Source organism: Arachis duranensis, chromosome 6 (assembly GCF_000817695.3).
Source record: "Arachis duranensis cultivar V14167 chromosome 6, aradu.V14167.gnm2.J7QH, whole genome shotgun sequence".
In the NCBI taxonomy this organism is placed as follows: domain Eukaryota; kingdom Viridiplantae; phylum Streptophyta; class Magnoliopsida; order Fabales; family Fabaceae; genus Arachis; species Arachis duranensis.
Window position 1 is genome coordinate 23,645,281 of NC_029777.3, and position 14,933 is coordinate 23,660,213.

At 34.5% G+C, this 14,933-nt stretch overlaps 1 non-coding gene across 1 annotated transcript; it reads right to left on the minus strand.

Moving 5' to 3' along the window:
* Positions 1-14,415: 14,415 nt before the first annotated feature.
* On the minus strand, positions 14,416-14,519 carry LOC127739909 (small nucleolar RNA R71). Its single transcript, XR_008000651.1, has one exon. It is a non-coding gene; the product is annotated as a small nucleolar RNA R71 (small nucleolar RNA).
* Positions 14,520-14,933: the final 414 nt, after the last annotated feature.

Genomic DNA, 14,933 nt, shown 5'->3' on the forward strand with positions numbered 1-14,933 from the left:
GGAAAGAGCAAGAGATCCTCTTCAAGGAAATGGATGAGCACTTGGAGAAAGGAAGAAGAAACTTATAACTGCTAAGCAAGGAAGACAAAGACCAATTGGTAGATGTGAAGGAGGAATTGGAAGAACAAGAAAGTAAGGAAGACAATCAAGAGAATCTACACTCAAGTGAAGCAGAGAAGTGCAAAGAGGAAAAACTCATGGAACCACCAATGCAAAAAGCTTTTGATAAAGAAATCACTCCAACAATCACACAACCACCAAGACTTGGATTCAAGGAAGTGAAGGCAATTAACAAAAGCACCAAGAAGAGGATTGTGACCAAGCTACAAAGGACAATATTCATGAAGAAGAGAAGGTCAACTACAAGCAATCCTCCCCCTGATCCAGCAAGCAAGCTCAATCAAGCCATTAACAAAAGAAAGCTTCTTGAGGAGAGATCAAGACAGGGGGCAATAGCTGAATCTTCTCCTCCCTTGAGATCATTCCTCTTAACAAACTAGAAGAAGAGGAAGAAAGTGAAGAGCAACATGCCAACAGTAGGTATAATTTCTCTTCTCTGCTTTGTTTTTTTTCTTTGCTTTGTTTAAATTCAATAAATTGGCATATGGTTATATTCTAAGTTTGGTGTTACCATGCAACACTTTGTTTTCAATCCCCCTGGATGATTGCATCAATTTTAAAGTGTCACACTAAGATTCTAAGTTTGGTGTGCCACTTAATTTTCTATGCAAGTCATCCAGCAGCACCACTTGTTTGCATAATCACAATGCATCTGCAGTTTTATTTTTCTCTTTTGATTTAACACTTTTTCATTCTACTTGCTTTAGTTATTTTTCTGTTTTTAAATGCTTTCCTCTAGTTTGCTTATTAACTGTCTTTGTTAGTACATCACCAAGAGATCCTTATCATGACAGATTCTTGGCTTGGTGATTGTACTTAACAAATAACAGTTTCATTTGCTTAGTCTTAAATTCAAATAAATTAACATATGATTGCATTCTAAGTTTGGTGTTGCTATGCAACAAAATTTGCTTCCAATCTTTACTGGATACTTGCATTAATTTCAAGTGAAAGTGTCACACTAAGTTTGGTGTGCCATTTATCTTTTATGCAATGTATTGTGCACACCTTCTTATCTATGCAATCACAATGTCTCTGTCCTTTGTGCCTTGATTATTATCTTTAATTTTGCTTGCTTAAAATACATGTGCTACTAATATTTCATTGTGTAAGACATTCATGATCCATCTAAGCCCCATAGCCATTGTTCTAATTGTTGCTTGAGGATGAGCAAGCATTCTGAGTTTGGCAAGGGAAAGGGAAGAATTTAAGACAACAATAGAGAAGATGAATTACAAGGTTGTAAAGTTCCGTTTCCTTTCATTTGTTTCCAGCACTTTAAATTGCATGATTGTCCTTATATTCTCTGTTTACATGTGTGTATGAATAATCATAGCCTAGATTTTTATTGTAACATGGTGCTGTGACATTATGACTACCAACTTGAGTTTTGTGAATTCAAAATCAAAAAAGCATCATGATCATAAATAAACAAGGAATTAAAGAAGAATTTAGCATGTGTATACAAGTATTGAAAAGCTAGTATGATTGATTGTTGCTCAATTGCATTAGATTTTATTTAATTGAAGTTTTCATCTAGGATATTTTGTGAAATCTTTTGAAAATCATGAAAACCTTGAAGAAGCAATTACAAATTAAGGCAAGAAAAGCAAAAGGGAAAGAATGAGAAAGCTGAAGGCTCTGAGTACCAATGACAATTCATTTGTTAAGTACTTGTGGTGTTTATGTATCAGGCCAAATGCATGAAAACAAAACACTTAGAAGTCAAGGCTAGGCTCAAGTGCAAAAGCACTCCCTCAAAGCTCAAGGTTCTGAGCATCAATGATTAGAGAGTCAAGAAAAGAAAAAATGAGCTTAATGAAGTCCTCTAATTCAAATGTTTGTGGTGCTTATGTATCAAGTGGTAATACATGAAAACAAAGCATTTAGAATCGTAGCTTTGTTATCAACTCATGGGGCAAAGCACCCAAAAGGAGAAGCTAAAAAAAATCAAAAGCTTGTTTCAAGGAAGAATTATAAGAAAAAGATTTCATAAATTAAGCTAGATAGAAGCATCAATCATCTACATTTCTTTTGTGATTGTAGCATGCATAGAAAACTAGCTTGCCATGAAAATTGAGTTGCTATTCTTCCCACCTTGGATTGTCAATCTCTATTGCATGATTCTTTTCTTGCTTGGGGACAAGCAAGGTTTAAGTTTGGTGTTGTGATGACATGTCACCATGTCATGTTTTTCTATGCTTTTTCATACAAGTAATTGATAATTAGTGCTTAAATATTGCATTCTTTTATGCTTAAATTGTATATTTCTTTGATCTTTTGATTTTATAAATTTTGTAGAAAATAAGAAGAAAAAGAAAAGCAAAAAATTACAAAATAAGCTAAAAAGAAAAAAAGAGGAATTTTGGGCACACTTTGAAGTTGGAACACACTTTGGAAGCTTTAGGCCACGCTTTTAAAATCGTGGCCCATGACCATGAAGCCTTGGCTTTATACACATGCATTAATGCTTATGCATGCATGCATTTAACTATGGCCGAATGAATGAAATGTTGCATGAAACATTTAATTAATAATGCCAAATGAATAAACTAAATGAGTGCTATGTTAAGTAATTGGCATTACTAATTAAATGTAATAATATAATGTATGCATGCATTCAAGCCAATGAATCATGGCATTACGTTCATTAATAGGCATTGCTAATAAAACTTAATGCATGTATAAAGCATTTTATCATTAAAGAATGAATGCTACGGCATTAATTAATGAATGCATGCATAAATGAACACTAGCATGGGCCACCAAGAATTGCTAGGCCAAAGAAAAAAAAGCAACGCACAAAAGGAAGCAAGGCTGAAGGAGTCCACGTTTGCGTTCAAGTTGGCCCTCAACGCCAACTCCAACGTCATCAAAATTCAGCCAAGATTAAAGAAGGAAGCCAACGTTTGCGCCCAAGTTTGCGCTCAAATTTGCTGCAAACTTAAGCGCAAACGTTGGCGTCAAAGTGTTCTTGGAAGGAGCACGTTTGAGTTCAAGTTTGACCCTAAACTTGAACTCAAACGTGAGTGACAGACAAATACCTCCCTGCATAATTTCAACAATCCAACGTTTGAGTTGAAGTTTGACTCAAACTTTGACTCAAACTTAAAGGCTCAGAGTCCGAATTGCAAAAGGGTTTTCTCTCAAGTCCAAGAGCAACCAACTAAGGCCATCTTCAATCCAATTCCATCAAGGCCAAAAGCCCAATTGACATCACTCAAAGGCACAAGGATCAGTTAGATTAGGATTTTTCATTTTTGAAATTTGATTTGTTTTCAATTTCATTTTGTAAAAAGCCTATATAAGGCATCATTTTCATTTTAGAAGGGAGGTTGGCTCTAATAGAGAGCATTAGGAGGCGAGCTCCACTAGGGAGCATTAGATTAGAAAGCTCTCTCTTTTAGTTTTAATTTTTGTTTTGAATCTTGGGTTGAGAATTGAAAAAATTCTGTTTCAATCTCACCTTGAGAATTCTCTCTGTTTGCCTGTCTACAAAATTTCAGTGAATTGTGATTTGAATCAAAGCTCCCTTTACTGCTTTCATCTTTATTTCTTCTTCAATCTGTTTGCTGTTGGATCAAGGAAGTGATTGAGATCTAGACTTGTTTTCTAGTCTTATTGAGCTCCTGAGATCTTCAACCTCTCATTTATATTTTGCAATTAAGCCAAGCTGCTCTCTGTTTTGATTTTTCAAGTGAGTTTCCAAATCTATTTGAGTCTGCTGCATCATTTACTTCTCTATTTGATTGCTATTTACACTTCCTTGTTTGATTTCTTGAATCCCAACTCCCAAAATCCTTTTATTCTTCCTGCAATTTAGATTTCCAGTTGCTTGAATTATTGTTTTCTTTAATTTCCAGCACCCAGTCCCTTTACTTTTCATGCAATTTACTTTTCTTACAATTTAAGTTTCAGCTATTTTACTTTCTTGCTCTTTAAGTCTTCTGCCCATTTACATTCTGCAGTTCTAAATTCCATGCAATTTACATTCTGTTGGTCACTTTTCACATAATTCACTCAATGTTAGTTTGACTAAACTAATCACCCACTAAAGTTGCTTGATCCATCAATCCCTGTGGGATCGACCTCACTCTAAGTGAGTTATTACTACTTGAAGCGACCCGGTATACTTGCCGGTGAGTTTTGGTGTTGGAAATCTGTTTTCCACAAAAACACCCACCAAGTATGAATATCAGAGAGTTCATAATATAATCCGAATTCAAATTCTGAATGACAGTGACAATTCTCTAATTCAAAGGAGAGTGAGATGCCATAACTGTTCAGAATTGCAAGAGATAAATCCCACTTTAAGGAGAGACATAAGCATAACTGAACTATCACTTCTCATGCAAAATCACAACTTAATCATGTACTGATTTTGGTTGCTTGAGGACAAGCAACAATTCAAGTTTGGTGTTGTGATGCGTGAGCATCTTCTCTGTCTTTTCCTCATGAATTTGCACTTGAATTGCTAAGCTTAATCAAAATTTAATATATTTTAGCCATTATGAATGCTACTTTGAGTTGTGTGCAATTCTATTTATTTCAGGTAGCATTTTCGACGAATTTCACAGAGTTTAAGTCATGGCTAGTTGCAAAGTTTAATCAAAATTTAATATATTTTAGCCACTATGAATGCTACTTTGAGTTGTGTGCAATTCTATTTATTTCAGGTAGCATTTTCGACAAATTTCATGGAGTTTAATTTAAGGCTAGAGAATGGAGAGAGTGAAGAATGCATGCTACACCCTTCACGCTGAACTTGAAATTATTCAAGTTCAACGCCAGCATCATACCTCCCAGGGAATACACGCGTGAACTCCACGTTGAACTTGACAATGGTCAAGTTCAGCGCCAACATGAAAAGCTCCAAAGGAAGTGCCTCTGGCTCTTCCACGCTGAACTTGAGATTTCTCAAGTTCAGCGCCAGTCCAATGAACCAAAGGAACATCTTGCGCATCACTCCACACTGAACTTGAGATTTCCTATGTTCAGCATGGATACAAAGGAAGCACACTGCCCTCATCCACGCTGAACTTGAGAATTTCCAAGTTCAGCGTGGACCTAAATGAATCACATGGTCCCCACGCTCCACCTGAAGGCTTGCAAAGATCATTATTTATTTTGATTAAGCTTTAATCAGCCCTTTGGGCTCTTCTCTTCTCCTCTACCTCATTCGGCAATTTACAGTTTTTGAGAATCCTAGTTTTCTCTCTGAACCATGAGCAACTAAACGTCCACTGTTAAGGTTAAGAGCTCTGTCTATTGTACGGATTGATACTATTATTTTTTCTATTTTAATTCATGTACTGGTTTATATTTCAAGAATTGTTTTCGTTTTTATCTTATGAATTTGGGTGGAACAGAAGTATGACCTTGGTTCTAATTGAGTTCTTGTATAACTTGGAAAAGCTCTTTACTTGAACAACAGCTTGAAAACATATTCTCCTAAACTTCTAATTATCTAGACTTAATGGGATACGTGACATATAATCCTCTTATATTTAGGTCATTAGGGTTTCTGTGGCATATAACTAGAATTGAACTTCACCCTCTAATTGGAATTAAGTGACCAAGGAATTGACGGTTGATGAATTTTAGAGGAAACTAAAAAGGTCTAAGGAATTAGGGTTTAGTCACATATAGTTTGCCATGAATTAAATCTTGCATGATTAAAATAATGAGTAAGAAAAGTCAATCCAAAAAATAGATAACTCTGAAGTCTTAACTGTTTCTCCATATATTGTTCACTACTTGTTTACTGCTTGCTTTTCTGATATTCTGAATTTACTATTAATGCATTTGAACTCTCAAAACAGCATTTTTTATTTGTCTGACTAAGTCAATCACTCAATCATTGTTGCTTGATCCATCAATCCTCTTGGGATCGACCCTCATTCACCTGAGGTACCACTTGGTACGACCCGGTGCACTTGCCGGTTAGTTTGTGGTTGTAAATTTCGCACTAAGTTTTTGGCGCCGTTGCCGGGGGTTGACTGTGATTGACAACTATTAGTTGTTTGATTGCTTAGATTAGGCATTTTAGTTTTAATTTTATTTAATTTTTGCCTTATTATTTTCGAAAATTAGTGCTAATATTTTTCCTAAATTTCTGAAATTAAGTTTGGTGTTCCCTAGTTATTTTTATTTTAATTTTTTGTCCTAAATTTACTAGTAATTTTTTAATTTTATTTCTTTATTTTATTTAGTATTTTTATTTTATTATTTTACACAGGTTACCTCACAGAAAATTCTCTCACTCTGACTAGAGAGTCTCATCTGTTCTTATTTTCTGTCTGTTTATGAGTAGGAACAGGGACAAGGAATCTCTGTTAGACTTTGATCCTGAACCTGAAATGAATTTGAGACGGCATTTGCAATAAACAAGACTTTACAAGGCTGCAGAGTCCAACATGAATGTCGGTGCACCGTTTACTGCAAGTGCTGCTCCCATTGCAACTGCGAGCTGTCCGAAGCTACGCCCATCACCCAAGTCATCTGCCATAACGAGAAAATCAGCCGCAAATGATGGCGATGAAACCAAGGGAGTCACCGACTTCCTAGTTAGAATGGCGGTGGAACTTCCTTCTATGACGCCAGTTGGTGGATTCGGAGCGGATTCACTAGAGCTACCTTCTATATCAACCATTCTGGCAAACAACTTCATAGCACCCAAGTTAGAAAATCTTGCTTGACTGTGGAATATAACTAGCATGTTGACATTGCCCAACATCTCGTACTTTCCAAACTTAACATAACCTTGCCTCAGTGATATAGGAATACGAAAAAATAATTGCTTGACACATTTTTTGCCACACTTTTCTGCCTTCTATAATATATTATTATGCAATTCCATCAAAGTCGTTGACGAATTTATAAACACACCTATCTGTTTCTTACTAGAGAAAATAACACCTTCACTTGTATTTTCATCAATCTTCCCTTGATGATGAACTAACAAAAATATACTTTCAGCCATCTCTCCCTAAACTCACAAAACTTCAGGTGTGATTTGTTTGCGCCAAACTTGTTTATTTATAGAGTTTTTTTCATCATAAATCGTCCTAGGCTCTGCAAGGTATAACGTTGCATGTGAATCGTGGGAGCCCTATTAGGTTTAGCAAAGATAACGTAAATCGTGCCAGGGTTGTTAGGATTCAAAAAACACATTAATCGTGGTAGGCCTTTGTGCTTTAGCCCAAAAATACATAAATCATGACAGGGAGGGATGATTTATACTCAAAGTGTAACCATGGGCATCATGGCATGATTTATGGCTTTTTCTTCTATGCAATACATGCATAATTTGTCCTAGGGTGCCATGTTTAACATATTCTATAATCATTATCACCCTAGGACGATTTACATAATATATGGAAGAGGGAAAACAAGTCTGAAAATTTGTTTTAGGGGAATCAAGTAAAATTGGTTTGTGTTTCATTTATTTAAGTAAAAAAAAGCCTAACTAAAATATGTCACACGACACTCTCTTATTAAAACTGAGAAAAAATATTTCTCTCCAAAATTAATAAACTTTCTTCTTACATTCTCTTATCTATATCTTGTCCTTTTTCTATTTCTCTTTACCCTTTCCACTCTATAGACAATTTATATTTTATATTAATAATTTGACAAATCAAAATGTGTTACCAGATATTTCTTTTATTACAATGAAAATAAATTATTTTCTTCTAAAATTAACAAACTCCCTCTCTTATTCTTCTTCTTCACCTTTATCTCTCTTCTCTCATTCTCTATTTTTCTCTATATTTTTGTTCAAAAAAAAATAAAATTAACAAAATAATATAATTCAAATAAAAAATATTATTATTATATACATATTTTTTAGTTTTTTTTATTTAGTTTTAAATTTTTACCACTTATTTTTTAATCTATATTTTTACTTCTTTTTTTTCAAATATTTATTACATATAAATTGGAGAGTGGTGTGGATTTTCATAATATCCACAACTAAACTGGCAAGTGCACCGGGTCATCTAAGTAATACCTCAAGTAAGTGAGGGTCGATCCCACGAGGACTGAGGAACCGAGCAACAATAGTCAACTGATTGGCTTAGTCAGGCAAATAGAAAAGTTGGTTTTGTGGGTTGTAAAAGCATTAAACAATAAAATGAGAGTAAAGAGAGCAAATATGCATTTGGTGTAGAAATCAATGAGAGAAATAGTTAAAGTATCAAAGATGTTTAATTTTCTGGATTAAGTTTTCTTACCAACTACTTTAATCATGCAAGATTCATTTCATAGCAAACTGTAATTGACTAAACCTTAATCCCTTAGTGATTTAGTCTCCTCCAATCTTTATTAACCTTCAATCCCTTGGTTACTTAATTCCGATTAGAGGGTTAAGTTCAAATCTAGTTTATGGCCACAAAAACCCTAATTACCCAAGACTAAACGGATTATATGTCACTGATAAAGAGAATTATTGCATGGTTTGGAATCAATCAAAACAAGCATCAATTCATTGGTAGTATAGTCCAAACCAACAATGAATTCTCAAGATCAGATAATAATTTCAAATCAAATATAAACCGAGAGTATTTAGACTCTCAGGTCGTCTTCCCTAGGAGTTGCAATTAAGTGTCAATTATTCGCTATGAGGGAACATGGGGAATTGGGAAAGCAAGAAAGCAAGAAATGTAAATAGCAAGAAATCAAATGAACATGCAAGGAATGTAAATGGCAACTCAAAAGCAAGAATTAGGGAATTTAGGATTCCTATCCTAGTTATGGACCACAAACATGGAAATTGTGTGGGTTCAATCCAAATTAGTCAATCCTCCTCGAGAATTAGTCAAAAGGGCATAATTGGTCTCAATCCATAAGTCCTAGTCAACTCACTAATTACTTTGTGAAAGACTAGCGTCAATGGAAACCAAACTAATTAGCCATTCCCACACTATGCAAAATGGACATCCACAACTCAATTCCACCGAAAAAACCAATTTCTCAACCAAGAGTGTGAAAACTAAACATGCAGGAAATTAAACATCAAAGCAATAAAAGTCAAAGAATTTAAATGCAAGGAAAGTAAACTTCAAATGCAAGAAACCTCTTGGCAAGTAATTGAGAGCTAAGGTTACCTATCCTAGACATTGACCATAAACACATAATGATTATGAAGAGTTAATCCTACTTAGTTAACCTTACATCGAAGATAAGTCAAATGGGCATAGTTAATTCCAATCCCTAAGTCCTATGTCAACACTAAGGGGTCACATAGTGTCAAGGGAGACCAAATCAACTAACTACTCTAATGTGTCAAACAAGAATGGACATCAATGACTCAAAGATCACCAAAACTAATAATTTCAAGCCAAGAGTGAAGAAAAACTAAGTAGAAACTAAGCCAAATATTTTATCAAACACTTGGTATGCATGAAAATAAAATAATATTAAATTGCAATAAAATAAATTCTAAAACTACCAAAGCAAGAAAATAACAATAACAACTAGAGAAAGCAATAAATGACATGAAAACATAAAATTGCATTAATTAGAATTAAAATAACAAAAGTGTTTATAACATGAAAATTGACATAAAAGAGAAAATAACAAAAGAGATGAAGAAGATAAAGACAATAAAGCATAGAAACATAAATGAAACTACACTAAGACAAGAATTAAAGTGCTGAAATTAAAAAGAAACTAAGCTAAAAACCCTAATTATAGAGAGAGGGGGCAATTAGGTTTAGCTTTTATATGTTTTTCTCTTAGTTTGTAGAGAGAGAGGGGAGCTTCTCTCTCTAGAAACTAAGAGAAAAACATATAAAAGCTAAACCTAATTGCCCTCCACCCCCTTCATTCCTCTTCACTTTGGCCTTAAATAGCTTCAGAAAATGAGTTGGACTGGGTTTTGGAGGCTCAGAATTTGCCCTTACCGATTTGCATTAATGACCTCACGCATATGCAGTCGTGCATGTACGCACGACTTACAGTGCGTACGCATCCTTGCGCAAAATTTCCATCATGCATATGCACAATATTTGGTGCGTACGCATCCTTGCACGAAGTCACTGTTGTGCGTACGCACGCATCACTGTGCGTACGCATCTTTGCAGCAGCTTCCAAACTCCATTTTCTTCATGATTTCTCCCCTTTTGGATGCTCTTTCTTCACGTCTTCAACCCAAACTTGCCTTGAAAACCTGAAATCACTTGACAAATACATCAAGGCACCAAATGAGATCAAAGTGAATAAAATTTAGCAATAAAAAGGCCTAAAGATCATGTTTTCACTTTCAAGTACAATTTAGGAAGACATCATGAAACTATGCTATTTCAATGTATAAATGCAAGAAAAGTCAATGAAATCCACCTAATTAAAGAAAATAAATACCATGAAATGTGGATTCATCAGTCACGTATCCAGACTAGTTCAAGTAATTAGCAATTTAGGAAGAATTTACTTTCAAGCTGTGTTCTGTTGAGAGACCTCTCCCGAGGGTCACAAGAATACATTTAGAATAAAGGTCATACCGCTATTCCACCCAGATTCATAAAATGAAGAATAAAAGTAATCCTTGAAACTGAATCAATACATTAATTAAAATAAAAAAGTAATAGTCTTAATCCAAATAGAGTTCTTAACCTTAATCAAAAAAGTTTAGTGGCTCATTGATGAGCAGATAATTTATACGCTTTTTGGCATTGTTTTTAGGTAGTTTTTAGTATGATCTAGTTACTTTTATGGATGTTTTCATTAGTTTTTATGCTAAATTCACATTTTTGGACTTTACTATGAGTTTGTGTATTTTTCAGTGATTTCAGGTATTTTCTGGCTAAAATTGAGGGACCTGAGCAAAACTCTGATAGGAGGCTAACAAAGGACTGCTGATGCTGTTGGATTCTGACTTCCCTGCACTCGAAATGGATTTTCTGGAGCTACAGAACTTCAAATGGCGCGATCTCAATGGTGTTGGAAAGAAGACATCCAGAGATTTCCAGCAATATATAATAGTTCATACTTTATTCGAGATTTGACGACGAAAATTGGCGCTCAATGCCAGGTCCATGCTGCATTCTGGAGTCAAACGCCAGAAACACATCACGAACCAGAGTTGAACGCCAGAAACACGTTACAACTTGGCATTCAACTCCAAGAGAAGCCTCAGCTCGTGGATAGATCAAGCTCAGCCCAAGCACACACCAAGTGGGCCCCGGAAGTGAATTTATGCATCAATTACTTACCTTTGTAAACCCTAGTAGCTAGTTTAGTATAAATAGAACTTTTTACTAGTGTATTAGACATCTTTGGTCTCAGTTTTATTTTATTATTCATCTGAGGAGACTATTGATCATGTTTGGGGGGCTGGCCATTCGGCCATGCCTGGACCTTCATCACTTATGTATTTTCAACGGTGGAGTTTCTACACACCATAGATTAAGGGTGTGGAGCTCTGCTGTACCTCAAGTTTGAATGCAAGTACTACTATTTTCTATTCAATTTGACTTATTCTTATTCTAAGATATTCATTGATGGCGGCATTCATGGGAATCCGGAAAGTCTAACCTTGTCTGTGGTATTCCGAGTAGGATTCCGTGATTGAATGACTGTGATGAGCTTTAAACTCGCGATTGCTGGGCTCTTAGTGACAGACGCAAAAGAATCAAGGGATTCTATTCCAACATGATCGAGAACCGACAGATGATTAGCCGTGCTGTGACAGAGCATTTGGATCATTTTCACTGAGAGGATGGGATGTAGCCATTGATAATGGTGATGCCCTACATACAGCTTGCCATAGAAAGGAGTGACAAAGATTGGATAAAAGCAGTAGGAAAGCAGAGATTCAGAAGGCACAAGCATCTCCATGCGCTTGTCTGAAATTCCCACCATTAATTTACATAAGTATCTCTATCCTATTTTATTCCTTCGCGTATACTATAATTTCTTAACACAGTTGAATCCGCTTGACTGGGATTTACAAGATGACCATAGCTTGTTTCATACCAACAATCTCTGTGGGATCGACCCTTACTCATGTAACGTACTACTTGGACGACCTAGTACACATGCTGGTTAGTTGTGCGGATTTGTGACAAAGTGTGATTCATGTTTAAGAGCACCAAGTCTTTGGAGCCATTGTTGATGATCACAATTTCGTCCACCAAGTTTTTGGCACCGTTGCCGGGGATTGTTTGAGTTTGGACAACTAACGGTTCATCTTGTTGCTCAGATTAGGTAATTTTCTTTTCAAAAAAAAAGTTTTCAAAAATTTTTCAAAATTTTTCTTTGTTTTCGTTTTTCCCAAAAATTATTTTCGAAAAAAAATAATAAAATAAAATACACAAAAAATCATAAAATCATAAAAATCAAAAATAATTTGTGTTTCTTGTTTGAGTTTCGAGTCAATTTTTAAGTTTGGTGTCAATTGCATGCTTTAAAAATCTCTTGCATTTTTTGAAAATTCATGCATTCATAGTGTTCTTCATGATCTTTAAGTTGTTCTTGGTAAGTCTTCTTGTTTGATCTTGATGTTTTCTTGTTTTGTATCTTTTGTTATTTTTCATATGCATTTTTTGTTTGTTAGAGTCCAAGCATTAAAGAATTCTAAGTTTGGTGTCTTGCATGTTTTCTTTGCATAAAAAATTTTTCAAAAATATGTTCTTGATGTTCATCATGATCTTCAAAGTGTTCTTGGTGTTCATCTTGACATTCATAGTGTTCTTGCATGCATCTTGTGTTTTGATCCAAATTTTTTTTGTTTTGGGTTATTTTTATGTTTTTCTCTCTCATCATTAAAAATTCAAAAAATCAAAAAAATATCTTTTCCTTATTTCTCTCAAAAATTTCGAAAATTTTGGTTGACTTAGTCAAAAAGTTTTAAAATTAGTTGTTTCTTACAAGTCAAGTCAAATTTTCAAATTTAAAAATCTTATCTTTTCAAAACTTTTTCAAAAATCAAATCTTTGTCATTTTTATCTTGTTAATTTCGAAAATTTAAAATTATTTTCAAAATCTTTTTCTTAATTTTATTGCAAATTTTCGAAACTTAGCTAACAATTAATATGATTGATTCAAAAATTTGGAGTTTGTTACTTTCTTGTTAAGAAAGGTTCAATCTTTAAATTCTAGAATCCTATCTTTTAGTTTCTTGTTAGTTAAGTAATTAATTTTAATTTTAAAAATTAAATCTTTTTCAAAATATCTTTTTCTTAAAAATCTTATCTTTTTATCATATCTTTTTAATCATATCTTCTTATCATATCTTTTATATCATATCTTTTTCAAAATTTTATCTTTTTAAAAAATTTGATTTTAAAATATCTTATCTAACTTCTTATCTTCTTATCTTTTCAAAATTAATTTTCAAATCTTTTTTAACTAACTATTTGACTTTTTGTTTGTTTCTTATCTTTTTCAAAATCACCTAACTACTTATCCCTCTCTAATTTTCGAAAATATCTCACCTCTTTTTCAAAAGATTCTTTTTAATTAATTAATTGTTTTAAATTTTAATTTTAATTTTATCTTCCCTTTAATTTTCGAAAATCACTAACTACTTTTTCAAAATTATTTTCGAAATCTTCCCTCTCCTCTTTTTCGATTTATTTATTTATTTACTAACACTTCTCTTCACCTCTCTTCATCTCCAAACACTGCTCCTATCCTTACCCTTGTGCTTGGATTATTCCTTCTTCTTAATCCTTATCCCCTTTCTTCTTCTACTAATAATAAGGATCCTCCTTACTGTGACATAGAGGATTCTTCTTCCTTTTCTTTTCCTCTTCTCTTTCATATGAGCGGGAACAAAGAAAAAGGCACTCTTGTTGAAGCTGATCCTGAACCTGAAAGGACTCTGAAGAGGAAACTAAGAGAAGCTAAATTACAACAATCCAGAGGCAACCTTTCTGAAATTTTCGAACAAGAGAAGGAGATGGAAGCCGAACCCAACAACAATAATGCAAGGAGGATGCTTGGTTATTTTACTAAACCCACATCCAAGTTTGATGGAAGAAGCATCTCAATTCCTGCCATTGGAGCAAATAATTTTGAGCTGAAACCTCAATTAGTTGCTTTAATACAACAGAACTGCAAGTTTCATGGACTTCCATCTGAAGATCCTTACCAGTTTTTAACTAAGTTCTTGCAGATTTGTGAGACTGTTAAGACGAATGGAGTAGATCCTGAAGTCTACAGGCTCATGCTTTTCCCGTAAGAGACAGAACTAGAACATGGTTGGATTCACAACCTAAAGATAGCCTGGACTCCTGGGATAAGCTGGTCACGGCCTTCTTGGGCAAATTCTTTCCTCTTCAAAAGTTGAGCAAGCTTAGAGTGGATGTTCAGACCTTCAAGCAAAAAGATGGTGAATCCCTCTATGAAGCTTGGGAAAGATACAAGCAGATGACCAAAAAGTGTCCTTCTGACATGTTTTCAGAATGGACCATATTAGATATATTCTATTATGGTCTATCTGAGTTTTCCAAAATGTCATTGGACCATTCTGCAGGTGGATCTATTCACCTAAAGAAAACGCCTGCAGGAGCTCAAGAACTTATTGACATGGTTGCAAATAACCAATTCATGTACACTTCTGAGAGGAATTTCGTGAATAATGGAACGCCTCAGAGGAAGGGAGTTCTTGAAATTGATGCTCTGAATGCCATATTGGCTCAGAACAAAGTGTTGACCCAGCAAGTCAACATGATTTCTCAAAGTCTGGATGGATGGCAAAATGCATCCAACAGTACTAAAGAGATATCTTCTGAAGAAGAAGTTTATGATCCTGAGAACCCTGCAATGGCAGAGATAAATTATATGGGTGAACCTTATGAAAACACCTA